The sequence below is a fragment of the Lissotriton vulgaris genome, chromosome 8 (assembly GCF_964263255.1).
Source record: "Lissotriton vulgaris chromosome 8, aLisVul1.2, whole genome shotgun sequence".
Taxonomy (NCBI): Eukaryota; Metazoa; Chordata; class Amphibia; order Caudata; family Salamandridae; genus Lissotriton; species Lissotriton vulgaris.
In genome coordinates this window covers 719,957,298-719,978,310 of record NC_141696.1, presented here as the reverse complement: position 1 = coordinate 719,978,310, position 21,013 = coordinate 719,957,298, and positions in this window count along the sequence as shown.

Genomic DNA, 21,013 nt, shown 5'->3' with positions numbered 1-21,013 from the left:
ATGGTTCAAACTAACACAACCACTTATTAGTCCGCATTTTTGTCACTGGTTTTAATGGAGTTAGAACTACCCTCTTATTAAAAAGAATGTTTCAGTTTGGGGAGTAGTCCACACTCCTTTTAAATTCACTTTTCGGGGGGGGCGTGGCCAAGATGGAGGAGTAGGAGGACGTGTCCTTCCCGAGCTCCCGCTCCCGGCCAGGCCCGAAGCCCCTAAATTGAGCAATTTCTCCCCCCCTGCCTACCTGAGGTAGCGGAGCTGACTGGGGGAGCTCCCGGTCACCGTTGGACAGGGGTCCGGACTCGCCGTCACTGAAAGACGGTGTAGGCGGCCTCGGAGCCCCGAGGTGCTACAGGGGAGCGGGCCGGAGCTGCGGCACAGCTACTGGTGTCGTGGCGCCTGGCGCCCCCAGGGTCCAGCCTGAGAGCCGGTGCACATCAGGTTGGTGACCCGGTGGAGACGAGCGCTGGAGTCCGGTGAGGGAGGAGCGGAGCCCCGAGGACGGCGCCAACCCTAATGACTGCCTGCCCCTGAGCCCGCCCCTCGGCTAATTGAGGCCGCGGCTGTGGCCTAGCCGGAAGGCGGCAGTGATCGGAACTGCGGAGGGGCGGCTCCGGCAGCGGAGGAGAACCCGGCGCAGCAGCGGTGCTTGCAGACCATTGAGCCCGCCTGTGACCCCCGCGCTGCAGTGCCCATACCAGCGCACCCGGAGCGCGGTGCCAGGGAAGCCGGGAGAGCTGCGGATCGGGCGGAGACGGAGCGGGCCGCTAGCCCTCCCCCCAGGTCACTCGGAAGAGGTGAGGAGGCAGCAAGTGGGTTGTGGAGACGAGCCGGGGGCCCAGGTGTGGTGGCACTTGCCCCCGCGGACTGCATGGAGGCGGAGTGACGCACGCAGGAGGCGGGCGGCACTGGCGAGGTGGCGGGTCTCAGCGAGGGTGATCCCGGGCAGCTTGCGCAGTGCTCTCGGGGGCTGGAGTGGTGAGGGCCCGAAATTTGGGGCAGTGCAGAGACGGAGCGGGGCACTGGACACTACCCCCCGCCCTGGTTTCTGCAGTGGAGGTGAGGAGAGAGCTGGAGGGGCGTGAGGTGAAACGGAGCTCCCGAGGCACTGCAGATCGGAGCCTACAGCGCACCACACCGGGGAAATCTGGGAGCTGCTGCGACGCCTGGCGTGTGGCGCCTGTCCGAGAGGGGGAAGTGGCCCCTGTGTGCGGTGACTGAGCAGGAAAAGGCTCCCCAAGAGTGGGCGGACATTGAAGGCATAGCAGGTTCCACAGGATGGCGCAGTAGCAGTTGGTGAAGCGGCACGCTGACCTTGGGCCGCAGCTGCGTAGCCTCGCCGGCGATTGTGGAGAGCTGCTTGACCAGTTGCGGAGAAGCGCTTGGGGAGCGCGGAGAGGCGGCGGCTGCTGCTGGCGTGGTGGTGCACCCGACCCGCTGTCCGGCCGGGCGGCTTGCAGGCCCGGATTTGTGTAGCAGTGAACTCCCGGGGCGATCGACGGAAGACGGGGCTCCTGGAGACGGGCACTAGCGCTCTGGGCCTGACGCTGAGTGTCGGATTGGCTGGTGTTGAGGTGCATAGCGCACGTGCTGCTGAGGCACAGGACAAATGGCTGGACAGAAGGGTGGAAAGGGGAGCAGTCGCACACTTCCAGAGATGCTTGATAAATCCCAGGGGAAAGGAGACAAGAACGCAACACCGCCGGGAGGTGCCGGCAGCTCTCACATGGTGGGCAGTGGAGAACCCCCAGTCACCAGATCCTTTTTGGAATCACTTTTTGGGACGCTAAGGGAGGACTTTCAAGCGTTAAAGCAAGAAGTGGCCGGCGAAGTGCGTGAAATACGTAGAGAAGTGGACGGACTAGGCGAGAGAGTGGCCACGGTCGAAAGCTCCACGCAGAGGCAAGATGAGGAGATCACGCACCTGCAGCAGGAGGTGCTCCGCCTCAGAGACCAGCACATAGATCTACAACTGCATAATGAGGACTTTGAGAACAGATCTCGGCGGAACAACATACGGGTTCGAGGGGTGCCGTCCTCGGAAGAGAACACTGGCATAATGGACTATCTGCAGGGACTGTTCCGTGTCATCCTGGGCGAGTCTGCCGACTTCCCCATTAGAATAGATAGAGCCCATAGGGTGGGTCCGCAACGGCGTGCGACGGGGCCTCCCCCAGACATTCTAGCTTTCCTGCCCGATTTTCCGCTGAAGGAGCGGATTATGACTGAGGCGAGGAGGAAACAATCGATCACTTTCCGAGGCCATCCAGTGGCATTGTATCAAGACTTGTCAGTGACAACTCTCCAGAAGAGGCGGGTGTTTAAGATTGCGACTGACTTCTTGAGACAACACAACACGCCCTACTCATGGGGGCACCCTTTTCACCTTATCTTCCGATGGAATGGGGAATCACATCAGCTACGGTCTCTTCTGGATGTGTGCGAAGTGCTGGGGATCACTGCGGAGGAGGAGGAATCCTCCACACCAAGGAGAAGAGAGCCTCTTAACAGTGGCTGGCGGAGAGTTTCGAGACGCAGGTCGTCCACCGCTCCTCGGAGGCCGGGCTCGCCCACCATTAGGGCGGAGATGGAGGATGCCATTCGCACTGTTTCCAGGTCTTCAGCGGTCGAGGGGGAAGTGGCATTGACCGCATAATTTGGCTCCGGGGGGAGAATGACTATGCATTACTGTTGGAGCAGGCGCATGGGTAGGCCGGAGGGCGGGGGCGGAGGAGAGATGCTTGTGGCAGGTCGCCCACGAAGGTCATTTACCACAGACTTGTCCGGTGAGGGCAGGACTGGGACTATCAGGACTGGGGGTCATGATTGGGAGGGGAGGGATGGGAGGGTGAGGGGAGTTTGGGGTTCGAGTTGATGCAGGGGAGGGGGGTGTGTTGAGGAGTTGGGGGATGGGGGACAGGGGAACCGGGAGAGGGGAGTTGAGGGCGGATCTGTCCGGTGCTGTCACTAAGTCCAATCAGCATTGCCGGAGCTCGCGGGCCTATTCGTCCAATGGTGTGGTACTCTCTGCTAAGACCCGGCCGCTGGGAAGCGGTGCCTCTGTTTTGGTATGGCGGGGCTGAAAGTAATGACCCTGAATGTGAAAGGGTTGAACAACCCCACGAAACGAAGAGCAATTCTCTCCTTACTGGAGGGTTCTGAGGCAGACATTTGTCTGCTTCAGGAAACACACCTGCTAGCCGGGGACTGCCATAGGTTATGGTCCCGCTCCTTTCCCACGCAGTTCTTTTCCTCCAATACCACAAAAACGGCTGGAGTGGCTATCTTAGTGTCTAAATCTTTTAGAGGGGAGGTCATACACAAACTCGTAGAACAGAAAGGGAGACTGCTAGTCTATAGGTTTAAGCTGGGCCCCCTTCAGTTTACGATAGGGTCAGTTTACAGCCCAAACGAGCACCAAGACCGATTCCTACACTCTGCATTAGTGGATGTCACAGCGTCACCAGACAGACACATCATACTGGGAGGGGACCTAAACTTAGTGTTCGATTCCTCTCTAGATAGGTCAGCGCAGCGTCACCCACAGACTGGGGAATTGTCGAGCATGGTGAGAACACAATTGGCTGATTTGGATCTGCATGACCTCTGGCGGGGGTTTCATCCCTTAGACAGGGACTACTCTTATTACTCACACGCACATAAAACATACGCTCAGTTGGACTATTTGCTGGTCTCAGGGCCGGTTCGGGACATGGCCACTGCCTCCGAGATAGGGGTCATCTCTCTTTCGGATCACGCGCCGGTCTCGGGGTCCTTCCTCCCCCCATCGACCCCGGTCCATCGAGGGGTCTGGCGACTTCGGGACACTCTCCTACACAGAAAGACCGTGGTGCAGCGCATAACAGAGTCTGTGCAGGAATTTCAGCTGCGTAACTCTAACCCCGACACTACATTGGCGACTCAATGGGGAGCACTCAAGGCGGTTCTGAGGGGAGATTTCATAGCGATTTCATCAGCCGAAAACAAGGAGAGAAAGGTTAAGCGGGAGGAGCTCACGCAGAGAGTCAGGGAATTGGAGCAAGTACATCGTCGCACTGGGGCTCCCAGGGTTTGGAAACAGCTGAAGGCGGCAAGGAAACTCCTCTCGTCTTTGGATTTGGACAGGGCTGAATATGCGGCGCTGCGTCTAAAACACGCTTATTACTCGGGAGGGGATCGCTGTGGCCGGTTACTAGCGGCTAAGCTCAGAATTGCGCACCAGAGCCGTCGAGTGAAAGAAATTGCGGCTGCAGGGGGGCAGTCAGTCACCGAAGACGTCGACATAGCTGAGAGTTTTCGCCAATTCTATTCTGAGCTTTACACGGCAGATAACTCGATGTAGGTGAGCCCGATGACTACCTGGATTCGGTAGCGCTCCAGTCCCTGGCTCCGGCACAGGCCGATTACCTAGAACGTGAGATTCGGATTGAGGAGGTGGTTGCAGCGATTTCCAGGCTGAAGCAGGGGAAGGCCCCGGGCCCGGACGGCTACACCTCCCTTTTCTACAAAATGTTCTGCACGATCTCAGCACCCATACTGACCAAGCTGTTCAATTCCTTCGCCTGCCCCGGTGCAATCCCACCAGATCTCCTGCAGGCGACCGTGTCAGTTATACCTAAACCGGGGAAGGACAGAACTCAATGTAGCTCGTATAGACCAATCTCCCTCCTAAATGTAGATCTCAAGATCTATACGGGGATCCTGGCTGCGAGATTGGCGCAGTATCTTCCTGGGCTGATTGAACCAGACCAGTCCGGCTTTGTACCTGGAAGGCAAACAGTGGATAATACTAAGAGGTTAGTGCATATACTGGAAAAAGCCTAGCGGATCCCGGGGGAGAGGATGCTCCTTTCGGTTGACGCCGAAAAAGCGTTCGACCGGGTGCACTGGCCATATCTGGAACGGGTGATGGCACGGATGGGTATAGGGGAGAAGTTTAGGAGCATGGTCTTTAACTGTTACAAATTCCCGTCGGCTACGGTGCGTGTCAATGGCTGTGGTTCAAGGCGCTTTGATATTGAGCGGGGCACAAGACAGGGGTGCCCACTATCCCCTCTTCTTTTTGCACTCTACATGGAGCCCTTTGCCCAGAGAGTGAGGCAGAATCCGGATGCGATCGGGGTGCGGATGGGAGGGTTCATTCACACGGTTAGCCTATATGCGGACAATGTCATTTTTATGCTAGAGGACCCGAGGCAGGCCTTACCCGCATGTATGGCGGAGCTCGAAGCTTTTGCGGGAACAGCTGGGTTTCGAATGAATGTAGGGAAATCTACTGCATTGGATATCTCTCTAGCGCCTGCGACGAGACAGGACCTGCAGAGGCGTTTCCCGCTTCACTGGTCACGGCACCATGTGCCATACCTGGGTATCCTATTAGCACCCACGTTACAGGCGATGGCGGCGGCTAATTATGAGGTGTTAGGCAAGAAAGTTACTGAGGAGTTGGGGAGATGGAGCAAGGGGACGATATCCTGGCTAGGTAGGATAGCAGCAATTAAGATGACAGTCTTACCCCAAATTCTGTATTTATTCCGTGCGCTTTTGCTGCAGCCCCCTCAGGGTTGGATACGGCGGATGCAGACTGACTTGTCCCGATTTGTTTGGCAAGGCCGTAAACCCTGAATGAAAAGGACGTTGACGACTCTGGCGCCGGAGGCGGGTGGGCTGGGGGTCCCTGATCTTCGAAAGTATTTCCAGGCGTCGCAGCTAAGGTATCTGGTGGAATGGAGCAGATGGGAGTCAGATAAGCACTCGCTCTTCCAGGATCAGGCAGTGGTGGGCCGGCCCCTGCAAGAAATACCGTTCCTGCGCAGACAGCACCGCCCCGAACCTTTACGCATCTCATATCACGCGGGTGCCGCTGCGGATTTGGGACGGCACTTACAGGCCTTTTGGCCTCACCACATTCCCTTCACCGTTCACACCCATTGTGGACAACCCGGACTTTACACCAGGGACTGAACCGGGAGCCTTTACACACTGGCGGGGGAGGGGATGCAGAGCACTCTTTCATGTATACGGTGAGGGAGGGGTCCTCCCCTTTGAGACTCTCAAAGAGACTTACCAGCTGACCGAGGTAGATAGGATGAAGTATTGGCAGGTTCGGCATTGGGCCCTGCAGCCACAGGTGCGGGAGTCGGCAGACAGGAACCTGTTGCCTTATGAACGGTGGCTGGCGATACGTAAGTCGGACGCCAAACTAATATCTGATCTGTATAAAATGCTGCAACCACCGCCCTCTCATCTCTATAACCCCGGTAGGGAGAGGTGGGACAGAGAATTGGGGAGGACACTTAGCCACAAGGAATGGGAGTAAATCTCGTACAGGGCACGACATTCTGCTTATCATGTAGGACTCACCGAAACCTTCACCAAGGTCTCTACATATTGGTACCGCACTCCGGAGCGCCTACATGAAATGAACCGCCTCCTAGACACTGCATGTTGGCGTAATTGCGGGCAAGTTGGCACACTGACACATATTTTATGGGACTGCCCACTGCTACAGGATTACTGGACAGAGGTGATCAATGAGATAGATGCATGTTTTGGTATCGAGTTGCCCCGCTTCCCGGCCTACACCCTATTGGGGCTCCCCAATGACTTAATGTACCCACTGAAATCCAGGAGGGGGAGGCACATTGCTATTGCGCTGGGCTCAGCGATCCAGAACATTTTAATACACTGGCGTACACCCACCATCCCCTCCATTACGGGGTGGCTACATAGGCTGTGGCATGTCCTAGGAATGGAAAAAATATCACTTACACTGGCTGGGGAAGTAGATCAATTCCAAGAGCTGTGGCTACCCTTCCACACATTGCTGGCCACTGAATTTAGGGAGCTTACCTGCCCGAGATACTTGAGACTTCTGAGACTCACACCACCGATACAGTGAATGGACAGACTGGAGAGGAGTAAACCTTACAAGTGCCGGAAGGGTTTCTACGAGTAGGAGATGCAAGTGTCCGAGTTTTATCTGAGGCAGCACCGGACGGGAGGGGGTGGGAAAGGGAGTGGGGTGGACGGGGGGGTTGTTGGGGTGTTTTGTTCTGTTGAAAGAGAAGTACGGCGGGGTTGTTATACGCCTATAGTCCAACGTACGAGTGCGCAATACTAGCGAGCCACCCCGGGCGGCTCTGACATGGCGGGGACTGTTGACCACTATGGGTAGCTGTGAGCCCTGGATGAAGCATTGACTCATTTTGTCGCGGATTGTCTTTAATTGCCTTTTCATTTATATCCTCACTGCTGTACTGTACTTAATAAAAATACTTTAAACATAAATTCACTTTTCATCACTAACTCTGATCTTTTTTTCTAATACAAGGACCCAATGAAGACAACCGGCTACCAACTTTTAGTTGGGGCCTGAGGGTCCTTTTACTTTACACTGAGCACAGGTGGCTTACCTCCATACTAACTGGGAATCTGTTCTGGTGGTAGTAACTATATTACGCCTTGAACCTCTGCTGCCTTTTACTTTCTGGTCTTTTCTCTAGTTATGCTGTCACTCTTATGTTGATTGATATATGAAAATTAATTCTAGCCTTTCAAATGCCTTCTTTGCATTAAATGCATATAAAACAGGGGTTGCTGTGGATAAATTCATTAAAACATCCATGACAATAAATCATAGTGAGCAGAAAGTAATAATAAATTATCACAAAGGGTCTAATAAGTTGGCATGAATAAATAATGGTATTGCTTGGTGGTGGGAGTTCTGTGCTCAAGTAATCACTCAGTGAGAGAAAGTTAACAGGTGCAGACTGTGCATTAAACAATCAACAAATGGCCAGAGAAAGTTTAGTTGCACTGTTTGTTTCATAAATATTCACACAACATAGATGTAATTGACACGTTGCTCCAATTCCTAAAATTGTGTGTGTTTTGACCCGTAATCATTCAAGTGTCATCATCGGGGCTTAAGAAATCATGACACAAGAGCGAATTTCTGTGAATGAAAAGGAAAACAAGCGGATTTAGCAGTAGCAGCTCGTTGAGGGAGTGCAGGTGGGCGGGGAAGGGGCAGGGGCAGGGTGGGGGGTAGTAAACTCCAGCTCACTGCCAACCGGAGTAATGTAAAGAAAAAAATAAATAAAACAAATGTCATTGTGTCCGCTGAAACGCGTAAGACCACCATTGACTTCCTGGATTTAACCATAATTGCCTTTGATGGTCATTTAGGAACCACCTTGTGCCGCAAACCGATTGAAGAAAACACACACTTACAGTACTCTAGCAACCACACTAAGGCTCTTAAGGACGGCCTGCCATGTGGTGAATTTCTGTAAATTCATAGAAGTTGTAAATTGAAACAGGATTATTTCCTTGAGGGCCAGGGTATAGCCTTTCAAATTAATCATGCGTTCCTTCAAGAGACCTTGGTATGCGCCTAGTGAATACCTCTTCACACACAAAGAAAACATAACTACAGATTGTATAATCTGTGCAACTAGTCTGCACAAATAGCAATGCCCTGATTGATACAATCTATAGGTCCCACTTGCGGGGAACGAGATTTTGATATCAATTTATGATTATGATAAATTTAATAAAGAATCTCATTCATCTGTTTTGGACCGCTCGTATCTGTCATTGAGGAAAGGACCACCCCGCATTGGTTAGATAAACCCCATTAACTGACGCCACTCTGAAGAACCACTTACAACTGATAAAGTTTTAAGAATTTTATATAAAGTTATTTTTAATACGTTACAATCCACTCAGGATAAAATCTCAAAGAATACAAAATACAAAATCGGTTACAATATCAGCTGCTTAAGCTTCGATGTGAAGTGGTTCCTTCTGCGTCATCTGCAGTAAGATAAAAATCATCAAGTTAATCTATCCCTACTCTATGCTATGTGACAATCCTACTTCGCAAGTTTCTTCCCTAAAAAGGTGTCAGCAGTTTGACTTCCAAAGAAGTTCAAACTCTCTTTTAGCCTCTAAAGGAAATCTTAAGTTTCAGAAGCAGTACCCTATCTGCCTACCCATCTGCTCTCTAAGGGTCCTCGGCCTACTGCTCCCTTGCGCTCTGATCTCTCAGCGCATCTGCTCAAGGCATCTACCCTTCGCCCTTGCTCTGAGCAATTCGTCTCGATGTTCCTAATCTCCCAATTGCTACCTCCTCCCCGGGGTACTGTCCCTAAAATACACAATCACAGTATGGGTGGAACGCCCCTTGACGCCCACCACGGACTTCCCCCGATGATGTCAACTTCCTGCTTCTTCCATTGGTCCACTCCTTGCGTCGTTCGTTAAGTTGACCTTTTTCTTAGATGTCATCTTCATCATCTCATCGTCGACTTTTATTGATTCTTTCAGATCAAGTATCATACGAATTTAGACAAGGCTTTAACTCTATGTCTCTTAACTTGACCCTGCTAGGTCCTGTGAATGATCTTGTCAAAACACAGTCCACATTCAAAGTGTCTTTCCTCACGTTCGAGCAATAAGCTCCGTCCGGCATTGTCACCTTAAATCTAACAAGTGCTAGACTTCTCGGCTCTCACGTCCACATCAAGCTATTTACGACTTCTACAAGCCCTCTAAATTACATACATTTGACTATGCTCCTGCGAACTCTTGGTCAGTTAGGTTACAAACACAAATGACCTAAACTCTTCCAGCATTCCTACAGAAACCCTCTAATCTGTATAACCTTTGGCATACATTTATATATTCGTACTTTAGCAAATAGACTTAGTTATACTTGAATACCTTCACATCGAATATATATACATAGAATATAATTGCGTAGAGTATAACTTATGCACTCTCCTTGGTTACATCGTCATGTAGTTCTTTATACATTTATCCACGTTACATTTCTCCATTTAAAGTTACACACGTACACAAATTCTACTGTGCACGTTCTACATTTCCTAAGCATTTCTACACATTCCTAAGTTTACCCATCATGTATACGAGCCTTCTAAATCTAATGCATTTTAACACGTAAATACATTTACATTTCCTATACCATGTTATCACATTAGTTGGCCTTTATGCTATAGTTGTCAACTTTACATTACGATATGCGTTTCATTCCTACGTTTATAACATATACGTCTAGATATGGCTACGATATACTTTATTTTCAAATTGCGCTCTCTCAGTTCCCCCCTTTGATGACTTTTAGGAGTCATCACTAAAAGCAATTTGAATACATCTTTTATACAGAACTCGTTACATCAGTTCCTCTTTTTATCGATTCGAGTGCTCTCAGACTTTTATACTGTTGATCTTGTAGAACAGCTAGTCTCCTTTCTTGGTCTCTCATCGATCTTTGTAACTGGTTCGACCTATACCATTTATACAATTTTACTAATCCTAATAATGTAATTATACAAATTAATACTATTAATACAGGTTTCAAAATATACCAAACTATACCTTTGCCTAGATTAGCAAACCAACTTCCAACTTTTCCCACTCCGTTTCCTACTTTTTCCCAAACATTTATTTTTGATAAATCTTCAATTTCTTGATGAATCCGTGTAATGTTCTGTATGACTTTCTCAAGTGGTTTTGAATTATCAGGAATATATGTACAACATTCCTGAACCTTCAAAGCTTTACAAACTCCGCCTTCTTTTGCTAATATCACATCTAAAGCAAGTCGGTTCTGTAAGACCATTGCTCTAATCGACTGCATCTCACCTTCTACTAACATCAATGATCTTGCAGTACTGGCAGACAACCTATCCACGACTGTTGCTAACCTTCTAATCTTAACATCGTTAAGAATCAAACCTAACAATGGAAACATCGCTCCAAATACATCTCCTACTACCTCTACATCTCCTACTTCCCTTTTCGTTCTCCTCGAAGCCTTTCCTTCTATGATCGCTAAATCCTTTGCATGATATATTTTGGGGAAGACAATTGCCAAGTAACACGAACCATACCAATTGTCTGGCAGTTTTACATAGGCATTTCTCCCACATACAAAATACACATTCGGAATAGCTTGCATCCCTTTCATAAAATCTTTTGTGTAGTACTCTAGTTTAAAAGAGTGCTCACAACTAACTTCACCTACAAATTCGCTCTCATAATATGTCTTGCTTCGAGTTAAACATAACTTTCCCTTCTGCGTTCTATCCAATGCTATTGGACCATTGCTACCTTTCTTTTTATGTGCCTTCTCTTCTTCTGTCCAATCTGTTTTCCATTGTCCTGACATTTTTAGAATCTTCTGCCGTCTGCATCGATCATCTACTTGTGCTATAAACCTTTTCTCTACCTCTGATACTTTGCAAGTCAGATTATTTCTACGTGCATATGATGTATCTAATGTATCCCAAGGAAGAAAAAATTTAGCCAGTCTATCTTCCTTTTTGTAATAGTCCCACTTATTCATTTGCTTATAATTCGGAACTTCAGGCAGTACCGAATCATAATTTGAAAAGTAGTACTCAAATCCTTCTCTACCATAAAATATACTAAGCAGTAAACTACAGGTTATCCCATAAGTCAATGGGAGATGGTGATATCTAATGCCTTCGTCTACAGAAGCCGGCAATTGCATACAAACGTAGCAATCTTTGGCCTCCATGGCATCGATATATTCGTACAATAATTTAGCATATGCATTTGACCTAAAGTTTCCCTGTGACTCGTCTATGTGTAATCTACGAGCTTCATCTGTAAGTAAAGCCTTTTCACGTATAACATTGCTCTCCTCCTTCTTTCCCACAAGAGCAGGTTTCAAAGTCGTTACAATTTTTACATTTGCTATTCTTTTATCATTCTCATGTCCTGCCATGTAAGATATTGTTACTACTATGATTATGAGAAATATCACTATTGCTATAAGTGTACCTACTATACATCTAGCTTTTCTGTTTGGGTTGCCGTTCTCCATGTTATCAAAACAGCGTACCTCGTTCTCTAGCGAAAATTCTCTTTCCAGTCTTTGGTTGCTTGTTTGCTTTCACAGTCTTTAAAGTGCTTTTTGTCAACAGGTATCTTTTTCACCACAATGTCTTTTTCTCTTCTTAGCAGCAGACAACCCTAGCCCTTCTCCGTCCTCTAAATGTAATCCCTAATTTTTTCTTCTTTCCACTCGGTGCTAGGTTAACTTCTTCTTTATAACATACGTACAAAAGTCTTTTATGCATCAACAATTATTTTCGGACCTGCAGCTTTCACAACAATTATTAACAGTTCAAAGCGAATAACTTTTTCTTCTTCCTCTGTCATCTGCTGACCAACTGTTGGAAATTGTAATCTTTTTAGCACTAAATCTTGGATTTTACTCAGACGTGGGGGTATAGGAAGTGTGAAAGTCAGTAACCCCTCAGTCTCGAGTCCAGGCGCCAACATCCATATCTCCACTGCCACAAATGGATCGAGATCGATTACTTTCACGCTCTTCACTCTCCCAGATTTCTGTCCCCAATACATCTGCTAGATAAGTCCACTCTGGGGTAGCGTACCTCCTGCAGGGCACACGTACCCTTCTCGATCTTCGTGGACTCTCAGTTCCTGAATCTGTCGTCTCTTCCTCCTGATCCGATTCTTCAGCGATCGGGGCAAGAGTTCTTTCCTTTTTCCTTTCCGAACTTGGCCTTTTCCTTCTCTCCGGCCAACTGGCTTCGTTGCTTTCCGTCTTTCCGCTCCTTGTTCCAGGACCCGTCTCTTGGTCACTCCCAGTTTGCTCGATATCTGTGTCAGACTCCCAATTACTTTCTTCTCCTGAGGCGACTTCGGTCCCACTAGTGTCCTGACCTCCGTCGTCCTGTTCCAACACAGTTTCAGCTTCTTCGATCACCTCCACAGCTTGGCTTTCCCCCTCTATGGCTTCTCCGCTTCCCGCCGGATTCTCATCCGAGAGAGGAGCTGTTTCTTCTGGAGGTGTTGGCACTCTTCGGGTGTGTGAGGCATGTATCCAGTTTGGCAGACCTCCACACTTCACTGCGGTATTCGTTACAAGTATGACTTGAAACGGTCCTCGCCAACGCACGTCTAAGCAGTTCTTCCTGACATGCTTCTTCACCAGGACCCAGTCTCCTGGACTCAGGTCATGGCACAAGTCTTGTACTGATGGAACCTCTGCAGCCTGGACCTGGAGGGACACAGAATTAACGGCATCAGATAGTCCCTTGCAGTAGTCCAAGATCAAATCGTCTGTGATGTTCACTAGCGCTGCAGTCGGAACCGATGGCAATCTCATAGCTCTCCCCATTAGCACTTCATGTGGAGAGAGACCTGTTCTTCTATCAGGTGTGCTACGTATGCTCATAAGAACTACTGGAAGTGCGTCTGGCCAACTCAGGGATGTCGATGAACAAACTTTAGCCAGTCTGGACTTGATAGTACTGTTAATTTGCTCTACGATCCCTGAAGCTTCTGGTCGATAGCTGCAGTGTAACTTCTGATCGATATTCAAAGCTGAACACAGCATCTTCACCACTTCGCTATTGAAATGAGTTCCTCTGTCCGATTCCAAAGAGGATGGCACCCCAAACCTCGGTATCAACTCTCTAAGTAACAATTTTGCTACTGTAAGTGTATCGCACCTACGTGTCGGGTAAGCCTCAACCCATCTAGAAAATATGCAGACAATCACTAAAACGTATCTGAGTCTGTTGCATGGAGGCATTTCTATAAAGTCAATCTGCATCCTATTGAAAGGCCCCCCAGACCTTCCTATGTGACTCAATGTAACTGGTGTCCTCTTTCCCACATTTAGTTGCTGACAGATCGTACATCGCTGACACACTGCTTCTGCCGCTACTCTAAACTTGGGATTGAACCACGTTTGTCTGAATACTCTCACCATAGCATCTCTTCCTATATGTGCTGATCCATGCAATTTCCTTGCCATTGGACTAATAAGTTCATTTGGTAATACTGCCCTTCCGTCGGCAGAAACCCAGAAATTCATCTCACTTTTTTCACACCCTGCTGTTTCCCAGCTCTTTTTCTCATCATTTGGTGCATTTTCCTGTACAGCTCTCAATTCATCCCATGTATCCACAGTGTCTAACAACATGGTTAATTCATTTCTTTCCTGGATTCCCCCCACTTTTGCATCAGTGTGAGAATATCCCTGCTCTGCGCAGTAACGCGCTACTTCATCTGCGTATTTGTTTCCTAGCGATACAAAGTCAACATTTTTAGTATGCGCAACACATTTGACCACAGCTATGGCCAAAGGTTTTTGCAAAGCCTCTAACAGTAATTTCACGAATTCTCCATTCCTAATGGGAGAACCCGAGGAGGTCATGTAACCTCTTTGAGACCATAACTGCCCATAATCATGAACTACGCCGAAACCATACTGGCTATCGGTGTATATGGTGACTCGAAGTCTGTCGCCTGCTAAGCAGGCACGAGTCAAAGCCACAATTTCAGCTACCTGTGCGGAGTATACTCCTTCCAGGCAAGCGGCTTCTATAACTCTGGTAATCGTGCATACTGCATAAGCTGCTCTCAGCTGACCGACATCGTTTCTTACGCATGAACCATCAACGAAGAAAATTTCGTCTGGGTCTGTCAATGGCTCATCTACGATATCGGGTCTCGGTTTGGTACATAGTTCAGTCACATCGAGGCAGTCATGCTCTGTACAATTTTCATCGTCCACTTCATTCGGAAGTGGCATCAAGGTTGCAGGATTCAAGACGGAGCATCTTTTTAGGGTCACATTCTCGGCAGCCAGTATGACTTGCTCGTAGCGTGTGAGCCTGCTATTCGTCAGATGCTGAGTCTTAGTCCTGGTCATTAACAGTTCTACAGAATGTGGTACATACACTTCTAACTGATGACCCATAACTACGCTTTCAGATCGTTCAATGCTGACACCCGTTGCAGCTACGGATTTGAGACATCCGGGCAACGCTGCGGCTACTGGATCTAATGTAGCTGAAAAATACGCCACTGGCCTGCGCGCATCTCCGTGGACCTGTGCTAATACCGCTAAAGCGCATCCCTCTCTCTCGCAGCAGTAAAGCAAAAAAGGTTTGGTGTAATCTGGCATTCCTAAAGCCGGGGCACGACATAAGTCCTCCCTCAGCTGCAAAAATGCCATCAAACAATCTTTGTCCCATGGTACCGGATCACTTACTCCTTTGTGCGTCAGTTGCAATAACGGTTTGGCCTTCAGTGAAAAATTTGCTATCCACTGTCGACAATAACCAACCATGCCTAGAAACATCCTGACTTCTCTTTGTGTCGTAGGCGCGTTCATTTTCATAATCGCCTCTATCCTGTCTGGAGACACCTTTCGCTTTCCCTTTTCAATCCTATGGCCCAAGTATTGCACTTCAGTTTTACAATATTGCAACTTACTTGGAGACACCTTGTGTCCGTTCTCGGCCAAGTGATTTAACAAGGTGATGGTGTCTTCTCTGCAAGCTTCCTCAGTTTCTGACGCAACTAGGAGGTCGTCTATGTACTGGACCAGAACTGAATTCTTGGTCAGTACTAGACTCTCAAGATTTCGTTTCAATAACTGGTTAAAGATCGATGGGCTCTCTGTATACCCCTGAGGGATACGACACCATGTTAAGACGCGATCTTCCAGCTTGAAAGCGAAAAGATACTGGCTCTCTTCGTCTAACGGTATCGAAAAGAAAGCCTGGCACAAATCTATCACCGTGAACCATTCAGCTTGGAACGGTATCTGAAATAATATCACTGATGGATTCGGTACCACTGGACAACATGAGACAACAATGTTATTAATCTTTCGAAGATCCTGCACTATCCTGTATTTTCCACTAGGTTTCTGCAAACCCATGATCGGGGAGTTACATGGACTTCCCACGATCTCCTTCAGTATTCCCTGCTTAATCATGGATTCGATCACAGGCTTGATTCCTGCAATCGTCTCTGTCGTTAGCTTATACTGTGGTGTTCTTGGATACTCAGCATGGGGTCTTACCAAGATTTTTACCGGTTCCACTCCTTTGATCAATCCTATTTCTTCCCCAGTAAAATCCCATACCTTAGCTGAGACTTTCTCTCTCAAATCTTGTGGAAGCTCCTCCACTGTTAAGGTAGGATAAAGTTCCACACACTCTTTTGAGTTTACGACTTTGAAATCAGCGTCCTCATCATTGGTCTGCACTTCTACTCCTTCTGGTGTGCAATGTATCGTGCAATTCAGTTTGCACAGCAAATCTCTCCCTAATAAGCACACAGGACTAGAATCGCAGATCACAAACTGATGTTCGTCACTGTAATTCCCTATCCTTACTGACACTGGTTCGGTCAAGGGATTCGTCATCCTTTTGTTCGCAACTCCTACCACCTGAACCGTTTCTCCTGATATTGGCAGACCTGGGACTACCGCAGATCTTAACGTGGATCGAGTGGCCCCTGTATCCACCAAAAAGGTTGTAGGACATCCCGCTATTTCAGCCTCTACGTATGGTCCTCTCTGATCTACCTCCAAGGCGGCCCCTAGAGTACAATCTTCCTCCCTATTCGCTCGCTGCCCTGTAAGAGGATCAACGTAGTAGCATTCCTCTCCTCCTACAAACAATGGCATCTGTCTGTAGGTTTTCCCTCCGTTTGAGATGCGAGGGGGTTGAGGAAACGGGGCTCGAGGAGTCTGAGTCCCCCCTTTGACAAACTTGCCCTTCGGGACTGTGGCTCCCCTGACCACGTTGTTCTGAACCTCTTCCTCCTCCTGCTCTAATTCCCCTGACTCAACATTGTAAGGACACTCGCGTCGCCAGTGTCCCACCTCATTACACTGATGGCATCTCGTCGTCTTTTTCAGTGTCGCGATATCCATTCTCGGTCTCGGTCTTTCTTCCTCGTCTCTGCTCTGATTATTCTGTTTCTTTGCCTGCGTTCCTGTTCCCTGCTGCCGCGGTTTATCTTTTCCAGCAGCTTGCATTTGCACTAGCATTAACTTTTCTTTAAGCTTCTTTGCCTTAGAATCTATCTCGTCACTACAGTACCTTGCATACCTCAGAATTTCATCTAAAGGCTTGTTCTGCCAACAGATCAGATGCTGTTGGATCATTAGGCATATTTCCGGTCTCAATCCGAGGACAAACTTCGAAACAAACTGTCCTATGTCCTTGGGATCCATCACATCTAACCCGCTGTACTGCTTGAATGCTTTCAGCAATCGCTCATAAAACTCATGAACTGTCTCTTTCGGTTCCTGAGTAGTTCGATCTATCTTAACCCAGTCTATGTCTTGCACCGGCACTTTCTCTTTTAGCCATGTTATTACTCTCTCGTATTTTTCCATGACTCTAACTGATGGACCATTTGTCCGAATATTTCTCGGTGGCTCGCAAGTAGGCCATTCGACACTAAGCTTGCACGCCGTCCACAAATCTCCGGGTACTACGATATCGAACAGTGTGTTCAAATCGATCCACAGTACCTTCGAGATCTTCACGAATCTTTCTACCTGTTTGTACCACTCGACGGGATTATCCCTAAGCTTTGGGAAGGAATTGGTGAATGCCGCCAAATCCCCCCTACTCCAAGGCACATGAACGTAGCTTCCATTCGCGATTTCTCGCAAAGGGAAGGCTTCCATTCGCATCAAGCCTGCGTCCTGGGACTCCTCAAGCACACTCCGTCTAACGGAGCCCTTTCTGGACCATCTTTCCTCCCATCTATCCAGATCTCTCCATATTCTGATACTTACGATCAATTCCCTTATGTGTACTCTCAGCGCGATCGTTCTGCGATCATCCAAATCCTGATCCGTGCAAGTTAGCCTATGGTTACTCTGTAAAGCCTTAGTTCGTGACAGGTCTACCATGTACCTGTTTGCCAAATTAGATAAGTTCTCATGAGCTGACCTCGCCCTCCGAGTAATATCTTTGGATAGGAACAGTATCTCATCTGGTGTATACGAGGCTAATCTCTCTAATGACACTGTACCATCGATCAATTCATCCAAATCTGCCTTCAAACTCATCACGTCAAGCCGTTTTGCTTTTATTTCAGCTTTCAGCATTTCAGTCCTATGTTCTTCTCTCATATCCCTCTCACCTCCACTATGCGCCCTACGCCTGAGCACAGGTGAGTTATGAGGAGTCTTCCTTCCATCTCTTCGTTCCCACCCTTCTAGATCCCAAGCCTTTCCATCTCCACGTGGGGTATGGTGGAATAGTGCTCCGTCCCCCAACCCTACGTTCCGATTTTTAGGCTCGGTTTCTCCAGATGTGAGATAGGATCCGCCGTTCTGTTCTAACCCACTATAACTCGCTTGCTGTCTGGTGTCGCTTAATAAACGATAGGGTCCGTCACGACCCTCCATGTTCCCGTGATCTCTTTCGCGATCACCGGATGGATGGCGAGACGTTTCGCGACTTCCTATGTTCTCCTGACTCCGTCCACTATCGCCGGATGCATGTCGAGACGCTTCGCGACTCTCCATGTTTCCGTGACTCCAATGTCTCACATTCTCACCTGGGGCATGGTGTGTGCACCTAAAGGTATTCTGATACTCCTGTGTCCTGCGTTCCCCTTCACTGAAGGTGACGCGAGGCACTTCGCCACACCCTGCACTTCTGTCTTCGCACATTAGCCTATTGCTGTTATCAGTAGGATATGTATCTCTTCTGCTCTCTTGGCTTCCTCTCTCCCACTCGGGGCTGCTTTCGCCAGCTCCACAATGAGAGAGAATCCTGTTATCCTGCTCTTTCCACTCGGATCCCGTTTCTAAACCTTTATTCCGAGCCTCTTCGGCAGCGTCCCATTCTCTCAGGTATTCCCTTAATTCCCTATGGGTTTTCGGTTTAGGACCCCTCAAATCCATTGGTCCTCTTTGACCTCCCTGTTCTATCCTGGGACCCGTTGCAGAATCTAATGGGGTACTCCGACTTATTGATGCTCGTATTTGCCTGTGGGGATTCATTGTGGCATTCCTATTCTCCTCTGCTATCCTTTCTTTGTCCCATCGTGCCTGTTCCTCCTGCTGGACCCCTTCCGGGTTGTAAATTGACACAATAGGGCCTATGGTGACCGGGACCTGCAAAGCGTCCGGCATTTGGTATGACCTAGCGCATTGCGTCTCCGGTACCTTCTGGACCACAAATCTTCCCACTACTCTCTGTTCAGAACTAGTTTGGGGTACTTCCTCAGTCTTATTAGCGTCCCACTCTGTTACCGGGATCGACTTATACTCCCCCCACCTAGCTCCGTCTGTTTGCGGTAATATGGGACTCGCAAGTTCACCGCTGTATGGAGGTGGTCTGTCTGTTAATAGCCTCTCTATCAGATCCTCCTCCGACTCGCTTTCCTCATCTTCTTGTTCTAGAAGTTTCCTTTCTCCCGTGGCCTCTATCATGGTGAACAGTTTGTCCGCTTCTATCTTCTGCACCCTCCATTTCTTAGCTTCCTCGTCCCATTTAGCATCCTGCACTGCCTTTACCGATCTTCTCACTCTTTCTTGGCGCCTTTTTATGCCTCTTTCGTGTGCCGTTCTAAACCACACACCAAGAGCTTCAAATTGTGTTGGCCTCGGTAGAGGTCTCATTGAAAGCATCGTCGCCTTCAGTTGGTTCAACACTTCTAGTTTAAACGTTCCGAATCTTGGAAACGCCAGTTCTTTTTGCCCTTCAGTTAGCCTATGCCACTCGGAAATCCATAATATCGAGTGTAAGCCTACATTTACTGCCATATGATATGCTGGTGTGCCTTCTGGTGGAGCTTCTTCTCCAGCATATAAATTTCTCCTTTTCTTTTTAAAGATTTTTCCTAAACCTTTGAAACACTTCATTTTGATCTTTGCTAATTCTTTTCCTTGTTTGCGTCTTGATAACAACCACAAATCCCTGTACGACTCTCGCTAATCAGCCTATCCCAGCACAGTTCTATGCCAACCGACCAATCTCAGCGCGGCTCTACGCTGACGTCACTTGTCTTTTCTTCAGCAGCTTCCCTCGTTTCTCGACTCGTCTCACGATTTCACATGCGTTTTCATTCATACATTGAAAAATGACTACTTCCGTCCAAGCGATCACTTTTCTCTGACTGTACGGCCACAGTCTAACTGTAATTGCTACCTCAACTGGCACCGCGTCTTTCCTCTTACGGTCGGACACTTGCCTCAACTGATAGGTTACTTACACACAGTAAACGTACGACCAGCGTCCGCTACTCATTCACTCACACATACGCTCCCCCTATCATCGGTCTGTCGGGACATCAATGGTACCTCATGACCCCCTTTCAATGGTAGACAAATTACTCTGGGTGTTCGATACACCCGAACCACTTAAGTCCTCTGGACATAAGATTTCATCCGGTTGCGCGCGCTCACAACCTTCCCCCAATCACACTACAGGCATTCAACTCCGCTTGACATTACAACACAGGAACAACATAAAACACCGCAATCTTACAACGCATGACCCTTATACTCACTCTCGACCGATTCTGCTGCTTTTCTCTCGACACACCGTCAGCACCGTCTTCGGCTGCAATTCTTCTTCTGGTCGACGATGACTAGGGACCTTGGGGTAAACTAACCTGGCCTAGGTCGTCTTCCTCAAGAAGATAACCATCATACTCTGCTACCAACTGCGGGGAACGAGATTTTGATATCAATTTATGATTATGATAAATTTAATAAAGAATCTCATTCATCTGTTTTGGACCGCTCGTATCTGTCATTGAGGAAAGGACCACCCCCGCATTGGTTAGATAAACCCCATTAACTGACGCCACTCTGAAGAACCACTTACAACTGATAAAGTTTTAAGAATTTTATATAAAGTTATTTTTAATACGTTACAATCCACTCAGGATAAAATCTCAAAGAATACAAAATACAAAATCGGTTACAATATCAGCTGCTTAAGCTTCGATGTGAAGTGGTTCCTTCTGCGTCATCTGCAGTAAGATAAAAATCATCAAGTTAATCTATCCCTACTCTATGCTATGTGACAATCCTACTTCGCAAGTTTCTTCCCTAAAAAGGTGTCAGCAGTTTGACTTCCAAAGAAGTTCAAACTCTCTTTTAGCCTCTAAAGGAAATCTTAAGTTTCAGAAGCAGTACCCTATCTGCCTA